The sequence below is a fragment of the Pinus tabuliformis genome, chromosome 7 (genome assembly GCF_031772625.1).
Source record: "Pinus tabuliformis cultivar Carrire ecotype Pingquan chromosome 7, CPIR1, whole genome shotgun sequence".
Classification (NCBI taxonomy): domain Eukaryota; kingdom Viridiplantae; phylum Streptophyta; class Pinopsida; order Pinales; family Pinaceae; genus Pinus; species Pinus tabuliformis.
Genome location: NC_142293.1, coordinates 1,730,339,002 through 1,730,346,585, shown reverse-complemented (window position 1 = coordinate 1,730,346,585; position 7,584 = coordinate 1,730,339,002). Strand labels below are relative to the sequence as shown.

Sequence of the window (7,584 nt, the reverse complement as noted above, 5' to 3'; positions counted from 1 at the left end):
CCCTACCATCCACCCAATAGTTATTGATATTGTGTCTCCATCCCAATAAAATAAAATTATAATTGCGCCTAGAGGCACTCTCCAACCCATTATGGTAGAGATGTTGTAATGTCATAAAATTAAAATAAAAATAAAAGCTATATGTTATTATTATTATTTTTGTTCATTTTTGTTGGGTATTTAAGGTAAACTTGACTTGTTTAAGTTACCGGTGGTTTTTGAGCTCCACGTTTATGAGAACCCATGGTATTCATGTGGAATATAACTTATTTTAAGGGGGGTATTAAACCAGCCTAGATCTGTCTTAACTTTGGATCTACCAAGGGCTGAGAAAGATCAAATCTCTTGAGATGCAAACCTCTTTTAGAGTGGAAGGAGATTTTGTCCCTCTTGGCACTTGGTATATCCATAGGTAAGATGGATCTAGGCTGGTTATAATTAATAAATAGAAATATAACCTATGTTATGTAATTTATGTCCTGTGATTAAAATTATAAAAATAAAATAAATAGTTATAATTATTAATTAATAATCTTAGTTCAATAATTAAAATTATAAATTTAAAAATTAAATTGGAGAGGTCAAATTATTTAAAATTAAATTAAAATGAAAAAAACTATAGCAAACTAATGCTTATAAATCTTGTTATGATAGTTTTGGTAAAATTGAGGTCATAGTGTCAATTTACCATTGGTGATTTTTGGGCTCCAGGTTTTGACAACCTATGTTTTTTCTAGAAAAAAGGTTCATGTTACCACTGCCACAAGCAATTCCTTGGAGGACATGGTCAACCAACCAACTGTGCACATTAATTGTTCACATGAAAGGAAGATTATTGTACCCCACTGCATCCCATTACTCTGCATGTTCAGAAGGCATGGTAATCATTCAATTTCTTGGCTTTGATATACTCGCTGCTCTCAGTTCTATACTACTCCTACCTATTATGCTTGTTGTCTAGTTTTTTTCCATTCTGTGATGGTTTTTCTTAGTAATTGTTCCCTTCTTTCACCCTTCCACAATGAGGACCTATGCTCGTTCTCCCTGCCCCCATCGTTGTTCTCAACCATGGCTTACATCTCATGCATTGAGCCGTTTAGTTAGTGGGATTTAGTCAAGGGAAATAAGTTGTTTACTTATTTGCACTTGGTTAGTCCCATGGTGACTTGGTCGTTCCATTTGACATTGTTGTTCATTCCCTCTCCTGCGATGACATGACAACATGCTTGATGCAGGGTGGCAAGGGTAGGGGTTCCTAAGGTGAGGTGTATGCTTATTTTCATGTAAGATATTCAACTTGGTTTTATCATGAACAAAATTTGCCTAAAGTGCAATGACAGGTCATGGATGTAGAGGATGAGGTAAGGCTCAAATGTTGACAACTTTCATACATTGAAATATTGGGATATTTTATTGCCTAGGTGTTGGAAACTAGGCATAAGTGAGGTTGTTAGAATCAATATTTTCATACTATTGAGTATTGACTTATATTGGAACCTCAATACTTTACTTGTTCAGGTCTTATTGGATCATCATGCAACTTGGGACAAGATTCTAGTGGTTCCCACGGAAACTAAACTCTAGTTGGCTGACATGGAAGGAGGGCTTGCTCGCATTGAGTTAAGATTGACTCCTCAGTTGGCCCTAGTCTCTCTAATTAATGATGCAACTAAGCACATTGAGGTGGAGAGCTCACCCTCTCAGTAGTTTCCAGTCACTGTCTTTCCTTAGAACTTTTTATAGTGCTAGAATTGATTTTCATAGAAAATTTTGGTTAAAACTTATTTTTCTATGTTGTGGCTCACATGTGTAAACTCAAGTAAACTTTACCATTTTTGGACTATGAAACAACATATTGTTAAAGGATTAAGATATTGCCACTCGTTTGGTTTCCTTAGTGGCAAGCCAATAGTAAATACTTTTCCATAGACTATGCAGTCTTCCTAATCATCAATCAAATTAAATCCTACAACAAAAAACAAAGGTGCCAATTTGAGTTCACCTCACAATGTTTTGATGAGTGTAGAATTTTCATTATGGGAATACATCATTTGGATGTTGTCTTTTTCAACAACTAAGACATATCTAGTTTTCTTGTCCTCGTGCATGCTCTTCTCCAAAAATGAACAAGAGACTTCCTAGGAGCACAATCGACAATGATTGGATTGGGTGCCATTGATCTGATTGGAGGGAAGTGGGTTGGCTACCCAAAGTAGCCCTGGATCAACATACAAGAAGGTAATTTTTGGTTCGTGATTGGGTGAAGTTTGTAGCCTTATGAGTAGCTCTTTGATGGACGAAAAAAGCTACTAGAAGGAAGATTGGAGCTCGGGAATTGGGACTACCTGGAGAGCAGATTTATGAGCCCGTATACATGCAACATTGTTAGGTGGCAACCCTCCTAAAGTCTTGACGTGTAGTAACCTGCACGGACAAAGGCACTACTAGTGAGCAGTGCCGAAGTGAAGGACTGATAGGACAAGATATGACATAGAAGTTGTAATGAAGTTTGTCATTATATCTTGTATATCATAGACTATTGTATTATTCAAATTAAAGTCTTGACGTGTAGTGGCCTGCACGGACTAAGGCACTACTAGTGAGCAGTGCCGAAGTGAAGGACTGACAGGACAAGATATGACATAGAAGTTGTAATGAAGTTTGTCATTATATCTTGTATATCATAGACTATTGTATTATTCAAATTTGGTTTAATATAACGAAGATTGGTGATTGTACAATATTGTACAATTTTGTTAAAAAATGTGTATATTTGTGCATACGTGATTTACTGCTTTATATTTCCGCTGTGCAAAGTAGTTTATGGTTGAGATTCTTGGTTTGGTAGTATCAATGATTTTAAGACTCTAACCTAGGCCCAAGGTCGTGGAAATTCAACAAAAACCCTACCATCCACCCAATTGTTATTGATATTGTGTCTCCATCCCAATAAAATAAAATTATAATTGCGCCTAGAAGCACTCTCCAACCCATTATGGTAGAGATGTTGTAATGTCATAAAATAAAAATAAAAATAAAATTTATATGTTATTATTATCATTTTTGTTCACTTTTGTTGGGTATTTAAAGTAAACTTGACTTGTTTAAGTTACCGGTGGTTTTTGAGCTCCACATTTATGAGAACCCATGGTATTCATGTGGAATATAACTTATTTTAAGGGGGATATTAAACTAGCCTAGATCTGTCTTAACTCTGGATCTACCAAGGGCTGAGAAAGATAAAATCTCTTGAGATGCAAACCTCTTTTAGAGTGAAAGGAGATTTTGTCCCTCTTGGCACTTGGTGGATCCGTAGGTAAGATGGATCTAGGCTGGTTATAATCAATAAATAGAAATATAACCTATGTTATGTAATTTATGTCCTGTGATTAAAATTATAAAAATAAAATAAATAATTATAATTATTAATTAATAATCTTAGTTCAATAATTAAAATTATAAATTTAAAAATTAAATTGGAGAGGTCAAATTATTTAAAATTAAATTAAAATGAAAAAAACTATAACAAACTAATGCTTATAAATCTTGTTATGATAGTTTTGGTAAAATTGAGGTCATAGTGTCAATTTACCATTGGCGATTTTTGGGCTCCAGGTTTTTGACAACCTATGTTTTTTCTAGAAAAAAGGCTCATGTTACCACTGCCACAAGCAATTCCTTGGAGGACATGGTCAACCAACCAACTGTGCACATCAATTGTTCACATGAAAGGAAGATTATTGTACCCCACTGCATCCCATTACTTTGCATGTTCAGAAGGCATGGTAATCATTCAATTTCTTGGCTTTGATATACTCGCTGCTCTCAGTTCTATACTACTCCTACCTATTATGCTTGTTGTTTTTTCCATTTTTGTGATGGTTTTTCTTAGTAATTGTTCCCTTCTTTCACCCTTCCACAATGAGGACCTATGCTTGTTCTCCTTGCCCCCATTGTTGTTCTCAACCATGGCTTACGTCTCATGCATTGAGCCGTTAGGTTAGTGGGATTTAGTCAAGGGAAATAAGTCGTTTACTTATTTGCACTTGGTTAGTCCCATGGTGACTTGGTCGTTCCATTTGACATTGTTGTTCATTCTCTCTCATGCGATGACATGACAACATGCTCGATGCAGGGTGGCAAAGGTAGGGGTTCCTAAGGTGAGGCGTATGCTTATTTTCATGTAAGATATTCAACTTGGTTTTATCATGAACAAACTTTGCCTAAAGTGCAATGACAGGTCATGGATGTAGAGGATGAGGTAAGGCTCAAATGTTGACAACTTTCATACATTGAAATATTGGGAGATTTTATTGCCTAGGTGTTGGAAACTAAGCATAAGTGAGGTTGTTAGAATCAATATTTTCATACTATTGACTTATATTGGAACCTCGATACTTTACTTGTTCAGGTCTTATTGGATCATCATGCAACTTGGGACAAGATTCTAGTGGTTCCCACGGAAATTGAACTCTAGTTGGCTGACATGGAAGGAGAGCTTGCTCGCATTGAGTTAGGATTGACTCCTCAGTTGGCCCTAGTCTCTCTAATTAATGATGCAACTAAGCACATTGAGGTGGAGAGCTCGCCTTCTCATTAGTTTCCAGTCACTGTCTTTCCTTAGAACTTTTTATAGTGCTAGAATTGATTTTCATAGAAAATTTTGGTTTAAAACTTATTTTTCTATGTTGTGGCTCACATGTGTAAACTCAAGTAAACTTTACCATTTTTGGACTATGAAACAACATATTGTTAAAGGATTAAGATATTTCCACTCGTTTGGTTTCCTTAGTGGCAAGCCAATAGTAAATACTTTTCCATAGACTATGCAACCTTCCTAATCATCAAACAAATTAAATCCTACAACAAAAAACAAAGGTGCCAATTTGAGTTCACCTCACAAATTTTTTATGTGTAGAATTTTCATTATGGGAATACATCATTTGATGTTGTCTTTTTCAACAACTAAGACATATATAGTTTTCTTGTCCTCATGCATGATCTTCTCCAAAAATGAACAAGAGACATAAACTTGCATTGAAAAGATAACATGAATGTGATCCATCTCAATAGATCTAGCCTATATGTAGGATGATCATTATAGATAGTGGGTTGGAAGCCTTGTTTGTCTAGAAGTGACTGCATCAAAAGGAGATTTCTATAGTCTAATATAAGGGAGACAAGATGTCTATAGTTTATTATATGGGAAACATATAATTCCATCTATACTGAAGATGAAGTTGACACGTGGCATTTAAAAATATATTCCTTTTATATTTCAATATGAGGGTGATGTGTAATTCTATTAATAGTTAATATGAAGTTAACACATGACATTTTTTTTTTAACATAACCACTCAATTTGTGAACAATAAATGCCCATAAACACTCACAATAAAAAAAATAAAAAATATAATTTAAAATGTGAGTAGATACCTCTCCTTCTGTCTTTATGAAACTTACTAATTAAATTTGGTCATGAGAAATGAATCAATGTAAAATGTAATTAAAAAAGATAAATTTACATACACAAATTACACAAATACTCTTTGAGGATGGTGATGCAAATTGGGGACTAACTGCTACTGTTGTACGCTTCACAATGGAGGTGCCCATTGGCACCATCTAAGCAACCATGGTAGCCTTTCTAGGGTTTATACACCCCAAATGTAACCCTTGCTAGGAATGCATTATTTTGTTGTTGACGTAGCTATTTCCTATGTCCATCAATATTGAGTTTGGCATGTGAAAGTTAATTACGCCGTAAGGCGTTCCCTCTGAAATGAACTTTCCTGTGGTTTTTGCTGTCATCGTTATCATCCATCTGATTTGATGTTAGACGATTCGAATAATTGCTACCGTTGGATCAAATATCCGATTTCCACCCAGCGCTTGCCATACTCAAGGATTGGGGTCAAGGATTGGGGTGAAGGTGGAGCGTTATGGCCGCTTTAATGGGGGCTTTAAATTTCCGTTGGCCTTTAAATTTCCGTTGCTAGAATTGTGTTTTGGACTGGTTTCTTGTTTAAGCGTTGGGGTTTCTGTTGTTTTTGGGAAAATTCGGGCTGAAATGATCGGTTTCTCTGAAGAATGACTATACATTTTGATGAAAGACGAAAAGGAAAAGCTCATCTGGAATGCATTGGATCTGTTATCAGCTAAATGGCACAGCTTGCCACCTATGCCGGCTTTTATATATGAGGAGGAATTCAATCAAGCTACGGGGTGGAGTTTATGGAATGCTGAATATTGATATGAATTGTCATGCTTCTCAGTGTGTGCCTATTTATTTGTCGGAAGTGGCCCCTCCCAGACTAAGGGGAGCTCTCAATATTGGCTTCACATTATTCCTAGGAACTGGGATCCTTGCTGCGAATCTGGTAAACTATTTCGCTGCCAAGATCCAGAATTGGGGGTGGCGTCTCTCTCTGGGGCTGGTAGCTGTCCTAGCATTGATAATGTTGACAGGTTCCTTCACCCTACCCGACACCCCCAACAGTCTAATTGAAAGGGGGCAAATGGAGAAAGCCAGGGCTGTGCTGGTGAGGATCTGCGGGACGCCAGACGTGCAGGAGGAGTTGCAGGGCTTAATAGAAGCCAGCAACATTTCCAAGAAAGTGAAGCATCCCTTCCGCAACATTGCCAAAAGGAAATACAGGCCTCATCTGGTCATGGCTCTGGCCATTCCCTGTTTTCAGCAGCTCGCGGGTTTCAACATCGTCGCGTTTTATGCTCCACTTATCTTCAAGACCATAGGATTTGGGTCACAGGCTTCTCTCTTGGCTGCAGCTATTCTTGGAGTGATGAGTTTGGTTTCCATCGCAGTCTCCATTTTTATCGTTGACAGGTTAGGACGGAGGGCCCTGTTCCTCGAGGGTGGACTACAGATGATCATCTGCCAGGTAAGTTGCGTCCATTCCATTTGGTTGCCATTTAAGTTCCCCCTCCATATATATCTGAAGTTGGTTGGTTTGCAACAGGTTTCTTTTTCCCTTTTTTATGAATAATAGATTGAGAACTGAGATTCATCTATACTGAAAAGTATAATATTTCTTATTTAAATGCAAGGAAGTCGAGATAAAATCTCTGAAATCATTCCATTATTAGTTTTGGTGATCTTGATATTGAATATATCCCCATGTCTAATATACTTTTTCTTTTTCTTTTTTTCCCTATTGGCATACTCAATAATTTACTCAGATTTTCATTCCAATTGAGCGATTCTGTCTTCCTGGTACTGTATCAATATAACATCTCATGCAATTCGTCGTTAACATCCTTTTTTATTTTTTTCATAATCAAGGACCTCATTCTCTGCCTAGATTTTAGTTGTTAAGGTTCTCTGACTTAGTCATCCTCTGTTTGTATTTTACAGTGTCATTGTTTAACTGTTGAAGCTGATAACATCGTTAGAATTGACCAACTATATATTTCTACATAAAAAGACTCTGACTTAGTCATCCTCTGTTTGTATTTTACAGTTTGATTGTTTAACTGTTGATGGTGATAACTCAGTTAGAATTGACCAATTATATGCTTTTATATAAATAGACTCGGACTTAGTCATCCTTTGTTTGTCTTCTA

The 7,584-nt window shown here is 36.4% G+C and overlaps 1 pseudogene; it reads left to right on the top strand.

Annotated features, from left to right (window-relative positions):
- The first annotated feature begins 5,945 nt into the window (after positions 1–5,945).
- LOC149255254 (sugar carrier protein C pseudogene) lies at positions 5,946–7,007 on the top strand (annotated as a pseudogene).
- The last annotated feature ends 577 nt before the right edge of the window (positions 7,008–7,584 follow it).